Source organism: Capsicum annuum, chromosome 3 (assembly GCF_002878395.1).
Source record: "Capsicum annuum cultivar UCD-10X-F1 chromosome 3, UCD10Xv1.1, whole genome shotgun sequence".
Taxonomy (NCBI): Eukaryota; Viridiplantae; Streptophyta; class Magnoliopsida; order Solanales; family Solanaceae; genus Capsicum; species Capsicum annuum.
In genome coordinates, this window is record NC_061113.1 from 77,753,515 (window position 1) to 77,770,732 (window position 17,218).

Sequence of the window (17,218 nt, forward strand, 5' to 3'; positions counted from 1 at the left end):
TTCACGAATAGCCTCTATATTTGCTGGGTCATCCATAATACTATCCTTAGACCCTATATTTCCAATGTATGTCACCGACTAAAGCTAAAAGTCACACTTAGAGAATTTGGTAAAAACATATTATTTTTCAAAGTTTAGAGAAAAATCCTCAAATACTGCATATGTTCTTCTCTAATCCTTGAATACACAAGGATGTCATCGATGAATACAATCACAAATGAATCCAAATAAGGCCTGAACACATAGTCCATCAAATCCATAAATGCAGCTGGCGGTTGGTCAACCCAAAAGACATCACTAGAAACTCATAATGACCATAAAGAGTTTTAAAGGCTCTCTTTGGGATATCTTCTACCCAAATTCTCAACCTATGGTAACCGTACCTTAAATCAATCATAGAGAACATTACAACTCCCTGAAGCTAGCCAAATAAATCATCAATGTGAGACTTAGGATACCAGTTCTTCATCGTAACCTTATTAAGCTACCTATAATCATTAGACATATGCATGGAGACATTTTTCTTTTTTAAAACAACACAGGAGCTTCCCAAGGAGACACACTTAGTCTAATTAAACCCTTACAAAGATGATCATAAAGCTAAGAATTTAACTCATTAAGATTGGTAGGATCTTTACAGTAAGGTGCCATAGAAATATATCGGGTGCCCAGCCCAAGTTCAATGACAAACTCAATATCATTCATTGGAGGAAGACTAGGTAAATTGATAGGGAAAACATCAGGAAATTCATAAACTATAGGGACAGAGTCAACCAATAGATTCTGTACACTAACATCACGAATATAAGCGAGACAAGACTTGTAATCTATCAAAATAAGTCTATTAGACTAAATTTAAGAGATAGTCCCCATCGGCTTATGGCTAACTACTTCCTGCACGCAACCGAGGGTATGTCAGGCATAAAAAAGGTAATGGTCTTGTTAAAATAATCCAGGACCACATGATAGTGAGAGAACTAATCCATACCCAAAATCATATCAAAATCTACTATGTCTAGTATAATATGATCAACATGAGTATCAAGCTCTCAAATAGTCATAACACAAGATCTGAAAACCCATTCACTACTAAAGAATTACCCACGAGAGTATATAAACATAATAGAATAGACAATGAATCCCAAGATAACTCAGATTGTGGGTTATAATAAACATACACATAAGAATAAGTAGATCCCAGAACAAATTAACCAAAAACTAACTGATGGTACTTCAAGATTGTACTTGGAAATTCATGAACTATAGGAACATAGTCAACCAATGGATTCTCTATACTAACATCACGAATATAAGCGAGACAAGACTTGTAATCCCGTAAAATAAGTCTGCTATACTAAATATAAGAGATAGTCCCCATCGGTTTATGGCTAACTACTTCCTGTATGCCACTGAGGGTATGTCAGGCATAAAAAAGGTAATGGTTTTGTCAAAATAATCCAGGACCACATGATAGTGATAGAACTAATCCATGCCCAAAATCATATTAAAATCTACCATGTCTAGTATAATATGATCAACATGAGTATCAAGCTCTCAAATAGTCATAACACAAGATCTAAAAACCCATTCACTACTAAAGAATTACCTACGAGAGTATATACACATAATAAAATAGACAATGAATCCCAAGATAACTTAAATTGTGGGTTATAATAAACATACACATAAGAATAACTAGATCCCAGAACAAATTAACCAAAAACTAACTGATGGTACTTCAAGATTGTACTTGGAAATTCATGAACTATAGGAACAGAGTCAACCAATAGATTCTGTACACTAACATCACAAATATAAGCGAGACAAGACTTGTAATCCATCAAAATAAGTCTGCTAGACTAAATTTAAGAGATAGTCCCCATCGGTTTATGGCTAACTACTTCCTGCATGCCACCGAGGGTATGTCAGGCATAAAAAAGGTAATGGTCTTGTTAAAATAATCCAGGACTGCATGATAGTGAGAGAACTAATCCATGCCCAAAATCATATCAAAATCTACCATGTCTAGTATAATATGATCAATATGAGTATCAAGCTCTCAAATAGTCATAACACAAGATCTGAAAACCCATTCACTACTAAAGAATTACCCATGAGAGTATATATACATAATAGAATAGACAATGAATCCCAAGATAACTCAAATTGTGGGTTATAATAAACATACACATAAGATTAAGTAGATCCCAGAACAAATTAACCAAAAACTAACTGATGGTACTTCAAGCTTGTACTTGTAATAACACTATCCGAAGACTCAGCCTTAGGTCTAGCAAGTATGGTATACAACTAACCATGTTTGCCATCTGGCTGGGATCCTAATCGATCTCCTATCTTACCTACCTAAGAACCTTAATGAGCACCTTGAAGACCACTCCTATGACCATGCATACCATTTCTAGATGGGGGATGTACCACCCTAATTAGAGGAATAGTCTGAGCTGAAGAAACAATTGTCCATAAATGAGGCACTCTATTGAGAAATGACTAAAACCTCCATAACCATAACATACCACAGGCGTTGTACCAAAACCAAAAGATTCGGCTAACATAAAATAACTACTACAACTAAAATAACCAAAAGACAAACCCTTTGAAGACTAACCACTACCCTAGCCAGGATGATCATTGAAGCTAGAATGACCTCTATCATTAATCTAAAGTACAACCTAAATGGGCCAACTAAATAAACCCTGATGCTGATACAACTGACGTTGAGGGTACCTACCCTAATATCGATTACTTATAACTGTGAGACACTATGTCTCCAACTAAAATAACCTTGACATCTTGTCCTCTTATCATTTCCCCCTTGTTCCTCATAATGAATCTCTTCCATAACCTGAGCATGATTGAAAACCTCTGCAAAAGATCTACCTGCAGCAACTAAACTCTATGTAGACATATGAAGGGGAAGTGTCAACCTCTGAATAAATCAACGAACTCTCTCATAATCAATAGTTAGAATAAAAGTAGCATGCCTAGCCAACTCATAAAATCAAACATTATAACCCAAAATAGTTATAGAGCCCTACTCCAAACTTGATAATTGATCCCTCAGACAATCCCTACGACTATGAGGCATATACTTCGCCAATAAGATCTCACAAAATTAAGTCATGATGTAGGAGGTGATATAGCTGGCCTAGAATCATGATGACCTCTCCACCAATGTCAAACTACTAAATCAAACTAAAAGTAATGTAATCCACATTATGAGTCTCAACTAGAGCCAAATTATAGTGTTTATCCTCACAAAAAATCAATAACTCATACGCATCCTCACCCGATGTGCCAAAAAACCTAGGCAGAGCCAATCTAAAAATTCTACCTAATATTTTCTTCTCCTCAATAAACATAGTAGTCTGGGAAAGCACAGGCTGATCAACTATCGACTAGGAAACCGCCGATACTAAAGGGACCTAAACTTTGAGAATTGAAGCTATATGTTACACCTCGCCTTAGTAACACCCTAATTTGTAGACTATGAGCCTTCAGATGGTTTACCACCAACCAATCCTAAATTTTGAATAAATTATCCTTGAGCACTAAAGAAAAAATAAACCCTGATGAAGCCTGGGCTGGTCCCTAGCCCACCACTAACTAGGGCTGAAGAATCTAGGGATCAAGAGTAGGAATAAGGTCTAGTAAAGGCCCCCTATCCTGACCCCAAGATGGGGACAAATATATAATCTTTATAAGATGTCGAGGTCATCCATGATCAGTAACAACATCCATAGGCTTGGTGTCGTTACCCTCATCAGTAGTAGCACGTGTCCTAGCCATTATAAAGATTGAAATCAAAGGAATTCTTTAGAAACCAACTTAGAGTCTTAGCACAAAATAAGTGAAAGAATTGGAAAACTCATAAGAATGTCCTATACCAAAGATAAGAAATAAATGCCATCATTTTGATCCATGAGACTCTGCTAGACACTTGCTCTTATACCAATAATACTGGTAAACTTAGGCTCTGATACCAATTTTTCATGATCTAATTTATGAGTCATGATGAATCTAACTTTATCTTACCAGTAGGGAAGCCAAACTGTAACCAGAGCCATAAGCAATAGGCTAATTTGGTGAGAAAAGGGCCTCAAAGTAAAAAATCAACAATTTAAGGCTTACACTAATAACACAATAATAAATTTAGTCAAAAAAGATAGATCAAACATAAATAACTATCCTACAACCTAGTAGTGTCGGTATAAAAGCTACTATAAATAGAACATAAGGATAAAAATAGTCAAATACAATCTATCTTGAAAATGAAAGACTAGACATAAATAATGGAAGGAAATGGGGCAACTCTGACTCTAAGAGCTCACCCACTTTCTAAAATCCAACTAAGCATAATCGTTATGTCAAAGATGGCTACTAGTACTTAGATCTGCACCATAAAGGTCTATTGTATGAGTACCAAAACCATAGGTACTTAGTAGGCATCATTAGTTGACTAAGCTAAATCATGATATAAATATGATAAAATGCAAAATAAATATGCCCTGTTAAGGTGAAAAGGAAAATCTAGAAATAAGCTCCTACACTATTGTACATAAATAAATAAATACGAATTAGTAATGTAAGGATCACACAACTATAACTACTAAATTGTACCCCATAAGCCAATAAGTATGGAAAAATAAATAACCCAACGCAGGTCCCATAAGCCTGGAAGGCGCAATCAAAGGAAAGTAAATAGCTAAATAACCAAAAATTACCAATTATCATTCCATAACAAGGAATCCATCCATACCATATCATATCATAAATAACCCTCAATGTTGGACTTGAATCGAAACTTAATAGAATTGTCATCATTATCATCATTTGCAAGACTCAAACCTAAACTCATATAATCAATATCATTATCAAATGCTGGACTTGAACTGTAACTCATATTAATATCAAAATCAATTTCCAGACTTAAATTAAAACTCATCTCAATAATACCATATAATCATTTGGTGAACTTGAATCAAAACTCAATATCAATAAACTATTAAGTTTTACTGAATCAACATCAACTCCCAAAATACCACCCAATATGACCATGAAGTATTAAATATCCTCAAAGTTCCAAAATAAGAATTTTAAAGAGTATAACAAGTGTATAGAGGTCTACAAAATTAATAAAAGTTTTTTCCTAAAGTGGGTTGAAAGAGTCCACTTCTAATTGCCAAAGTCCATTTTTAAGGCAAATTTTATCCCAGAATAGGTTAAGGTATATAAATCCACTAATAGATGTTAAATAAGCCATGAATAATCCTAGGATAAATATTCTACCTGAAACATGAACATCTAGTCCAAATACGCCTAAATTATGGTTTCATGGGCACCTAAATAGTCCAACTAACACAAATATGTTCAATCTTACCTTCAACACCTAAATGTTATCCCACATCTAGCATACTATCATAGTCATAATACAAAATATCTTAATATATAAAGAAGGTAAACTTAGCCTACCTGGATGCCGAAGAAAAGCTCAAAGAATTTGCTAAACTAATGACTTCTCCTTTAGAGAATCTTCCACAAGATAAAATACTATCAAAATCATAATCTACTCATCAAAATGAGAACAATGATACCTATTTTCACTATTGTACTTCAATTTATGTAACAATTCCATGTGGGGCCCATTTGTGGAATTACACTTTTGAAACCAACATAATGTCCTTATATGCTAAAGCAATATTTACCCTAAAATGGATGAATTCCAAGATTTATTGGTGGTACAATCAAGCCATCAAGATTTTAGGTATTTTGGAAAAAGATAGAGAACTATACCAAGAAATTTTTTGAAAGCTTACTACACATTAGATGAAGAAATGTATAATTTAACTTCACACATCTCGAAAATCACCCACAAATAATTCTCTCAAGTTTTTCCACTTTTTAGGGTTCAATATTCTTGGGAATGGATGAAAAATGGGGAAAATAAAGTTAAGTGTGATTTTATACCCTTCCTAGGTACGCAGATACTGCTTAAGAGGACACTGGGCCGCTTAAGTGACATATTATTGCTTAAGAGACACTTAGCATCTGCACGGGTACCACTTAAGCGGTACCTTACCATATTAGAGGCTACCACTTAAGAAGACCTCTATTGGGCCAACACGATCGCTTAAGTGATGGTTCTACCTCTTTATTGACCCCTACGCTTAAGTAGCCCAAAAAGGTGCTTAAGAGGTGCAACAACACCAGCTGAGACTTGGAATTAGTCTCCACCAACCCCTCGGGGTTCATTCAAAATCCTTTAAACATAAATAAACTATGCTACCCTATCAAATTCTATGTTCTAGACTCAATAACATAATATAAATTTCAATTCGAGTTTTTTTTGATGAAAAGTGGGTCCCACATCTATGTGCCACTCAAAACACAAACTAAGGGTCCCCCTAACCTAAAATCGATATTTTGGAGCTGTTGAAATGTAACACCCCATATTTTTACCTAGCTTAAATTCATCCCAAAAATGTCAAAGACTTGATTTAAAGATGAATTCCCCTTTATATATGTTGAAGTTTTTGATGGAATATCTCTATGAATTAATTATGACCAACTGAACATTGTAATGTTATTCAAGATTATACTTTGCTTTACTTTTCTTGATATCGAGTCTTGGGGTTATTTAATACCCAATAATTTAGTTATTTATCTATAGCTAGTATCAGTAATGGAATAGTATCAGTTATGAAACAATCAGTAGTACTCTCAGTCCATTATAGAACTCAGTATGATTCAGTTAGTTACAAAACTTAGGAAAACTAAATAATCTCAGTGAATTCAGTCCAGTATAATAGTTCAGTGTCTTTTAGTTGGGAGTAGGATTTAGCACCGAGTGAATCCAAGTATGGGGGCTCACCTGGAAGCAAAGAGTGTGATCCTTAGAAGCAATCTTTGCATTCTAGAACTACGAAGCCAGCGTAGGTTGAGACATCAAACCTGCTAGTTGAGGTTGATGTGGTGCTCTACCTGCCAGTAAAGGGTACGACCATTCTAGTTTAGGGAACCTGCCAGTAAAGGGTTACTCTTCAGCTTGTCTTTACCCATGACACGGAACTGACACCCTTCTAATTGGGGTTACAAATTGGACCCCAACTCAGTTATCTTATCTTATTTCAGGCATGTCGGTTAGATGATTACTTTTCACAGTTTCAGTTTCAGTCTCAATCTTTAGAATAGAACTTAGTTCAATTTTATAGAATTAGGACTGTCAAATATAGTCACTCAGTTAATAGTAATTCAGATTATCAGTGATCCCAGATTATCAATATATTCAGTTATCAGTTATTAGATTCAATTCCAGTATACTTAGTCATAGTAGGCATAATATGTTCAGTAGTTACAGATCCTCCATGTATGCTAATCTAGCTCTTGCATATCATTCAGTTAGGTATTTATCATGCATGTAAGCCCATGCATTTAGCCTTACCTCATTTATCATACTAGTATATTCCTACGTACTGACATATACTTTCCTGTGCTATGATGTTTCATATCATAGGTTCAAATGCGTAGGTTCCTGACCTCGCTTAGCCAGATTCATCCAGCAGTAGTAGATTTAGCAGTGAGTCCTCATCTATCGAGGATATGCTTTTATTTCAGTACTTCAGCTTAGCAATATTTCACTAGATGGAGTTAGTTAGGGGATTATCCCATCAACTCCACTTTTAGATAGATTTAGTTAGAGGCTTTTTCAGACTAGATTTTCAGACAGTATTTAGTTTTGTAGATGTTATATTTTATCAGTGTTTTAGATGTTTTGAACTTTAAGGAACTTTCAACCTATTATTCCACATCTATTTCAGTATTATTGTTCAGTTCTCACAGCAGATATCATTCATGGTTTAGATTGTGGTCCTTCGGGGTCGTAAGCACAGTATGATGACTAGGGGTAGTCTCAGGTTGTTACATGAAACTATCATAATTGACATACATGGTTATTTAACTGAATTTTTCACCTTGTATCCAATTTGAACTAGTAAAGACTTCAAAGAAGGAAATTGGCTCTAAAAACCAAATAAATTATACGGTAACTAAACTGTCAGCTCCAGGAAGTGGGACTGCTATGGGAAAGCTCTAACTGTTGAACATGAGCATTAATATATAAAAAACTTAGAGGGTCATTACATATCATCAACATAAGACAAATGATTTATGTCCTGACTCCATTCTAGTAATCCAAATTCTCTGAAATCACCATCCTTATTCAACCTGTTCAAGCTTCTAGACAGAACTTCTATAGCAATTATAAATAGGATCAACGACAGTGGATCTCCTTGCTTTAGTTCTCTTAAAAAGAGAAAAATCCAATTGAGTTCCTATAAACTAGTACTGAATACTAGTTATTAGAAACTAGCCTTCATACCATATTAATAATTCTTTTTGTAAAACCAAATTTTCTCATTACCTTAGTTAAAAATATCTAAGATAGCCATATCCAGCTTCACTACTATATTAGGGAACTTGTTCCTCCACTTTATATCTCTGGTGATCTCTTGTGCCAATAAAATAATTTTAATATTACTCCTCCCTTTCATGAAACCTATCTAGTTTTTGAGATGATTCTAGGCAACACTTCTACCAACCTTCTTTGCATAACTTTAGAGATTACCTTATTTGTATAAGTTCTTACTCTAATAGGTCAGAGATTTGTGAATTTGCCTATCTTTTCTTTTTCCTATGAGAAAAAGATTTCTATGAGTGATATACCCAGGTAGCTCAAATTCACAAAAGAATGCTATGGCAATATTTAACATTCTTCTGCATTGATTCCTAACAACTCTGAAAGACTTCTCCAGAGAAACCATCTAAACCATTAGCAATGTAACTAAAAAGAGAAAATAAAACATCCCTTACTTTAATTTTTGTAGGTATCGTATCCATATTCTCTCTCTCTCTCTCTCCCTCTAATATAATTTTTGGAATACATTCAAGTATTGTATAATCATCATTAAAAGTACTTTCTATAAACTGATGCTCAAAGATTTTAACTGCTTTCTCTCCTATGCTTTTGGTCTCTTTTAATATAATACCCTGATCATTCTCTATTTTAATCAACTTCATTCCTTCTCTCCTTTCCTTTACATAAGAATGAACCATTTCATCCTTGGTTTCTACTTCTAGTGTTTCTCTTGTAATTGGTAATGTCTTTTTATCTCACCCTATGTATCCATCAACCCTTTTCTATTTTGCTTTGTACTATTGATTTCCATCTAAACTACTTCCTTCCTAACCACATCTTCCAATGTTTCTATTTTTGAATATATTCCTATATGTATCTTTACTCCATTTGGCCAAAAGATTCTTTAAGTTCTTTATTTTCTACTAAACTACATGAATAGGATATCCATGGACTTGTATGCTCCAATTTTGTTTCACCAAATAGTGAAATTCATCATGATTAGTCCAAAAATTTAAAAGTCCTGCTTGTCCTTTCTTGATTTGAAATTACAAGACACAATAAAGGAGAGTGGTCTAATACTTCTCTGATTAAATATTGTACCTCAATAGATGGAAAATCATTCATGAACTCATAATTATCCAATATTATTTCTAACCTTTTAAAAATACATTGAACCTCTACTCTCCTATTCCACCAGGTAAACTTGCTACCAAAAATTTCTATATCAGGCAGTGTACATGAACTTACTCATTGAGCAAAATAAATGGTCTCATATTGAGTTATAGCTAGGCCGTTCTTTTCATCTGCATCTAAAATCACATTAAAGTCCCCACCTATGATCTATAGTTTCTTAATATTTGCACTATTCTTCTCTAAATATTCCCACAATTACAACCTCTTTTGTGTATAACACCTTGAATGTATTGTAGTGATAAATGTCTCTTTTTGTATAAGTTTATGCATAAACTTAATAGTGATGTTGATGCTTATCATTCATTATTTCTCCTCTCTACTCATCATTTTAGAAGACTCAGATTTTTGATGAATAATTTGCCATAAAATTTTCCATACACAACTTTCTTCTATAAATTTCTAACTCATGAGGCCCTTGAAAAGGTTCCAATAAGGCAATGTAAGCATATTTATTTCTCTTCTTTTGGCCAATCAACCTCTCAAATAAGTTTTAAGTTCTTACTGACCTAATATTGAAAAAAAAAAGTTTGTCCATCATTGTCTAACTAATAGGGGTTTTTCAGAGGTACTTTTTTTCTTTGTGGTCGTCTTATTTTTCTTGTCTTCCTCCAAATGCTTATTTCTTTAGCATGCCTTGTTGATGGATCGCCTCTTGCACTCATGATCTTGGGCGTATTTGTATGTCTAAGCACCATAACTTACCCATATATTAGCCAAGTTTTGATAACAAAGTGCCTAATTCTTATGTTTTTACTTTACTTTGATGTAAGTGAGCTAACCTATGTGATTAGCATGATTTTCAGGTTCTAATGAGGTAGATAGAGACATTTTGGGACTACGGATTGTGGAGGACAAATCACACAAGAGGAAAAGCAGCTACTGGAACAATGTGATGCATGGGAATTTTGTCTCGGTTCAATTTGCCATTTATAACAAGTTTGAGGACTTAGAAGAAATTATGAGAGAGAAGACTATTAAAAGACTTGTTGCTGATTTTTTCAGGATTATTCATTATTCTGTATTATTTTTGAAAAAGAAAAGGAATCAAGAAGAGGCGGCTTAGCTGAGGGTGAGGGAGAGAAATGTTTTTCTCCTCTTGATTTATTTATTTTGTGGACACCAAGATCATCTTCTTGACTGAGGTATGATGAACATTTTTATGGTGATTTTCGTTTTGTTCATGAGTAGCTAAACTTATTTGTTAGGGTTAGGGAAACCTTTTTGTATACTATCTATTTCTATGGGTTTTTGAATTCATTATGTGTTGATGCACTTGTATCATACTCTCTTCATTATGATTGAATTCTCATGGTTGCAAACATAGGGAATGTGCCATCAGAACATAACTTGTCCGATAGAAAAGTTAATGTTTGAAACAGAGGTTAGTGACAAGAGAATAGGGTTTCCAATCCCTATTTTATACGTTAATGCCTTAATAGGATTAACAACTTGGAAAACTCGCATGAGCATAGATAACACTTTTGGTTCGAGAGAACTAGAGTGAATTAATCCTTGTTGGTTGAAAAACACTTGGATTATGGATTTTATTGTGTTTCTCTATTACTGAATGCATGTGTCAGTTCTAAATACCCATAGTTAGAAAATATTGAAAACTACAAGGTGGAAATAACCCTAACTTGTGTTTCTTCGTAATCAAATATTACTACACATATTGTTTCACTATTATACTGATAATATTACTGCGTACTTAAACCAAAACCACCTTTACTTTGGAACCTTCGATCAACAGTCTAATAGCAATTGCAATACTTAGTGATTACAGTATTCCCTATGGGATTCGACACCCAACCTATTTTGGTTCTATAATTGACAGCGACCTCTTACACTTTCTAACGAGAATTGTAATTTGGGCATATCAAATTTTGGCACCATTGCCGGGGAATACAGTTGTCAATTAAGCTTGTGTTTGTTAATTGATCCTTTGGTTAAAGTTTACCAAATTTTACTTTTTTGTTTGTTGTTTTTGTCTTGTGCAGGTTGAGTGTTTTGTAGGCCAAGTACGCAAAGATTGGGTCGACCATTAGTATCTATTAATCCTGAACCATATATCATTGGTAGAATGGATGGTCAACGGCACCCATAAAGGGTAGCTACTTAGCCGGAGCAGGCTAGATTAGCTGCCTTAACAGCTGCTCAAGTAAACTAGCAGAATATATATAATGCTGGTCAGGAGGTAAACCCAGATGATGAAGACCTGGGTGATGATGAGTTACTAAATCCAAGGCGTATATATGATGTATTTGTACAAGTGAACAGGAATGTCAATAGAAATTGCAAGGCTAGAATGAGACCCAAATGCTGAGCTGTTCAGTTTGCTCTTGATGATGATGATGATGAGTTGGATGGGGTTGGTGCCACAGGGGCTATTATTCCTCCGCCCTTAGAACCCGAAACCAAGTTTAATATTATGAGTACTATGATCCAGTTATTGCATCTTAAGGGACTGTTTGGTGAACTTGCGGGTGATGACCTGAATATGCATTTAATCAACTTCATCTTAACATGCAAGTCATTTAACAATCTGAGAGTTGGGCAAAATGCTATTTGGCTGCGACTGTTCCCGTTGTCTCTTTCTAGAGAGGTGGCTTTATGGTTGAATAGGCTAACCCTAATTCTATTACAAATTTGAGGCAACATAAAGATGATTTTTTAGAAAGGTTCTTTCCGCCATCCAAGAGGGCACAGTTAAGAGATGAAATCACTACTTTCAGACAGCTTCCAACTGAAGCCCTCTATGAAACTTGGGAAAGGTTCAAGAAGAAGCTGAATCAGTATCCTAATCATCAGATGACCAACCTCCACTTGAAAGAGGTATTATATCGGGCCTTCAATTCGGTTACCAAGCAAGTGGTAGATAATGCTACAGGTGGATCATTCATGGACCTTACTTTTACTAAAACTTTTGAGATGCTTGATCGGATGACAAAACGAGTAGATATTGGCATACCAGGGATTCTAAGGTAGCAAGCTCTACTATATCCATTGGTATGACTGCAGAACAAAGGCGAAGGAAAGAAGAACGGGACCAAGATATGGATCACATGAAGACACAAATGGACCTTCTCACTAAGCATCTATTAACTTGAAAGATAGAGAGGTTTAAAGCTGTTACATCGCAGGAAAGAGCTGACTCTAATTCTGAGGAGAAAGCAAATTACTTGAACAATCAGGGAGGTTTTTGAGGAGGTGGCCAAGTAAACTAAGGTTAGAACTATTATGATAAATTTGGATACAAGGATCGAGATCAAGAAAATTAGAAGAAAAAAAATAACTGGAGTGGTTTATATGTTCCTTCTGGGAATTGTGAGGCTGCTGCATCTAGCTCTGGGAAGATGTCCATAGAGGATATGATGGCTAAACTATTGAAGGGAGTAGAGGCAACAAACATGAGAGTAGCTAAGGTAAAAAATAATTTGTCTTTGATGAATCAATTGGTTGATTCGTATTCCATTTTGATAAAGCATTTGGAGTAGCAAATGAGTCAGCTATCTGCGGTATTTAATCAAAGGAAGGCTGGCACTCTACTAAGTGACACAGTACAAAATCCAAGAAAGAATGGTTCATGTATGGAAATTACCATCAGGAGTGGTAAGGTGTTGGCAAGACCATCTATGGGTAAGCCTGTGGTTGACAGTATGGTAGAAAATGTTGGCAAAGTAGATACTAATCATCCAGTAGAGGCTGAAAAACCTGATGAGATTATTCATGATGCTATATCCAACTGTCAGCAATCTGATAAGTTTGAAAAAGAGAAAAACAAGGAAAAAGAAGTAGTGGAAAAAACTCTCCCAAAACCACTACCTCCCTTTCCTCAAAGATTGCAGAAGAAGGCCGAGGACACAAAGTTTAGTAAATTCATGACCATGTTGAAGCAGTTGTTGGTAAATGTGCCTTTGGTTGAGGCATTGGAACAAATTCCAAGGTATGCCAAATTCATGAAGGACCTTTTGACAAAGAAAAGAGTAGTAATCTATGAACCGATGGATAATCTCCATCATTGCAGTGCCATTGCCATAAGGTCCTTGGTGCAGAAGAAGACAGATGTGGGGGCTTTCACTATTCCTTGCACGGTTGGGTCCTTGGATTTTGCTAAGGCCTTATGTAATCAGGGGGCTAGCATTAATCTAATGCCACTAGCCATTTATAAAAATTTGGGATTGGGAGACCCCACACCTACCAATATGAGACTTGTGATGGCTGATAGGTCAATAAAATGACCTGTTGGTATTTTGTATGATACGTTGGTGAAGATAAAAACCTTCATATTTCCTGTAAATTTCATAATTTTGGATTATGAGATGTATTACGAGGTGCCCATAATCTTGGGTCGACCTTTCCTCGCAACCGAAAGTGTGTTGATTGATTTGCGGGCTAATGAGCTTTTATTCAGGATAAATGATGAAGTGGTGCATTTTGATTTGTGCAAATCAATAAAGCAGGATAAAGAAATGACTGTGTTCTCCATAGTTGATGTATATTATGAGGACGAACAGAAAGTACCAATAGAAGAGAGGCTTGCTGTTAAGCCGTTAGCTGCAGTGCTTATGAACTTTAATCTTAAGGATATTGAAGAGTACGAAGAACTATCTGTGCTTTGACAGGAATGGGGTCGTATTCTTATGCCCCTAAGAAGCTTGATCTTGACCTTAAGAATCGACCTTCACCTACGGCGAAGCCATCCATTAAAGAGACACCAGTATTAGAATTAAAAGAGTTACCCAGTCATTTAAGGTATGTGTTCTTGGGTAGTGGAAATACACTACCGATTATTATTGTTGCTGATCTGGGAGAACAATAGGTGGAAGCTCTCATCTCTGTTCTTAAGAGGTATAAGAGAGCTATTCGTTAGACTATTATAGATATCATTGGTATCCCTCCTGGCATATGTATGCATAAGATTCAGCTAGAGGAAGATTGTGTGCCTACTACTAAGCATCAGCGTTGGCTGAACTCACCTATGCAAGAGGTGGTGAAGAAAGAAATCATAAAGTGGTTAGATACAGGGGTGGTGTATCTGATATCAGATAGTAAGTGGGTGAGTCCTATACAGTGTGTGCCCAAGAAAGGGGGCATGATAGTAGTAGCTAGTAAGAAAAATAAATTTATCCCACTCAGGCCTGTTACTGGGTGAAGGGTGTGTATGGATTACCAAAAGCTGAACTCGTGGACACTAAAAGATCACTTTCTAATGCCATTTATGGATCAGATGCTTGATTGATTGGTAGGAAAGGGTTGGTACTGCTTTTTGGATGGTTATTCAGGGTATAACTAGATCTCCATTGCTCCTGAAGATCAGGGGAAGACGATGTTCATGTGCCTATATGGCACATTTGATTTTAAAAAGATACCCTTTGGTTTGTGCAATGCACCGTCCACTTTCTAGAGGTGCATGATATCGATCTTCTCTGATATGGTTGAGGACACCATAGAGGTGTTCATGGATGACTTCTCAATTATTGAAGATTCCTTTGATTTATGCTTACTGTAATCTAAGTCAAGCATTACAGCGATGTGAAGAGGCAATATGGTCTTTAACAAGGAAAAATGCCACTTCATGGTGAAGGAAGGCACTGTTCTCAGTCATAAAATTTCTGCAAAAAGTATTGAGGTGGATAGGGCCAAGGTTGAGGTCATTAAGAAACTACCCCCCCTATCTCAGTAAAAGGGGTGCGTAGCTTTCTTGGCCATGCAGGATTCTATCGTAGACTTATAAAAGATTTCTCGAAGGTTGCAAACCCATTATGCAAACTTCTTGAAAAAGAGGCCAAGTTCTCTTTTGATGATGACTGCAGACAGGCGTTTGAATGCATTAAGCTGAAATTAGTAGAGGCTTCTGTTATTATTACTCCTGACTGGACGAAGCTATTTGAACTAATGTGTGATGCTAGTAGGGTGGCACTTGGAGCTGTGTTGGGGCAAAAGAAGGATAAATTATTTCATCCAATCTATTATGCCAGCAAGGCTCTGAATGGAGCTCAAAAGAATTACACTATCACCGAACTGGAGCTCCTGGCTGTAGTCTATGCTTTTGAGAAATTCAGAATGTATTTACTAGGGACCAAGGTTGTGGTCCACACGAATCATGCAGCTCTGAGGTATCTAATGGCAAACAAAGATGCAAAGTTGAGATTGATCCGATAGGTATTATTTCTTCAAGAATTCAACTTCGAGGTCAAGAATCATAAGGGATGTGAAAATCAGGTGGCAAATCACTTATCCAGACTTGAATTCAAACAAACAATCAAGGATGAGTTAAATATTGATGATTCCTTTTCGGATAAAAAGATACTAGCTGCGAAGCTCGAGCAGATACCTTGGTATGCTGACTTTGCAAACTACGTGGTAAGTGAGGTGATGCCAAACAATCTTTCCTTTCACCAAAGGAAAAAGTTACTTCATGATATGACCCATTATTTTTGGGATGAGCCCTATCTTTTTTTATAATGTGCAGATGGTATTATTAGGCATTGTGTCCCAGAAGTAGAAGTGCTAAGTATTTTGGAAGCATTCCATGCTTCACCTATTGGTGGTCATCATGTGGGTGACCGTACTTCTTAAAAAGTATTGTAGAGTGGATACTATTGGCTTACGCTATTCAGAGATGTATATGAGTTTGCTCATAGATGTGATCAATGTCAGAGGCAAGGATTAATCTCCAAACGCCATGAAATACCGTTGTCCAAAATGATGGAAGTAGAGTTTTTTGATGTATGGGGCATCGACTTCATGGGCCCGTTTGTAAGATTATATGGGATAAAATACATCCTAGTAGCTTTGGACTATGTCTCGAAATGGGTAGAAGGTATTGATTTGGCTGACATTAAGGAAAAAGAGTTGTAGCATTTCTGAAGAAGAACATATTCTCCTATTTTGGGGTACCAAGAACAATCATAAGTGATGGGGGATCCCATTTCTGCAATAAAGTTTTTAGGGCTGCTTTAGCAAAATATGGTGTTAATCAATATAAGGTGGAAACTCCATACCACCCACAAACTAGTGGGCAAGTTGAGGTTTCAAATAGAGAAATCAAAGCCATCCTTGCTAAAACCGTGAATGCCAATAGACAAGACTGGTCACAAAAGATGGATGATACTCTTTGGGCAGATAAAACAACTTTAAAATGCCAATTGGCATGTCACCGTACAAACTTATGTATAGAAATGCATGTCACTTTCCAATTGAATTAGAGCATAAAGAATTATGGGCACTCAGAAGGCAGAACTTGAACTGGGATGAGGCAGCAAAGCTGAGACTGGGACAACTAAATGAGATAGATGAATTCCATCTCAATGTATATAAAAGAGAAGACCTTTACAAGGAAAGGATGAAAAAGTACCATGATCGAAGGATTGTGTAATAAAATTTTAAAAAGGGCGATTTGATACTCCTCTTAACTCTAGACTAAAGTATTACCAGGTATGTTGAAGTCTAAATGGTCTGGTCTATTCAAAATTAGACAAGTCTATTTATCTGGAGTGTTGGAGCTAGAAAACAAAGATGGGAGTGTCTTCAAGGTGAACGGAAAAAGGGTGAAGCTATATATCGGGCCAACAGACTTGATAAAGTGTATAG

At 35.9% G+C, this 17,218-nt stretch overlaps 1 non-coding gene across 1 annotated transcript; it reads right to left on the bottom strand.

Moving 5' to 3' along the window:
- Positions 1 to 12,329: 12,329 nt before the first annotated feature.
- Positions 12,330 to 12,435, bottom strand: LOC124897400. Its single transcript, XR_007054121.1, has one exon. It is a non-coding gene; the product is annotated as a small nucleolar RNA R71 (small nucleolar RNA).
- Between the last annotated feature and the right edge of the window lie 4,783 nt (positions 12,436 to 17,218).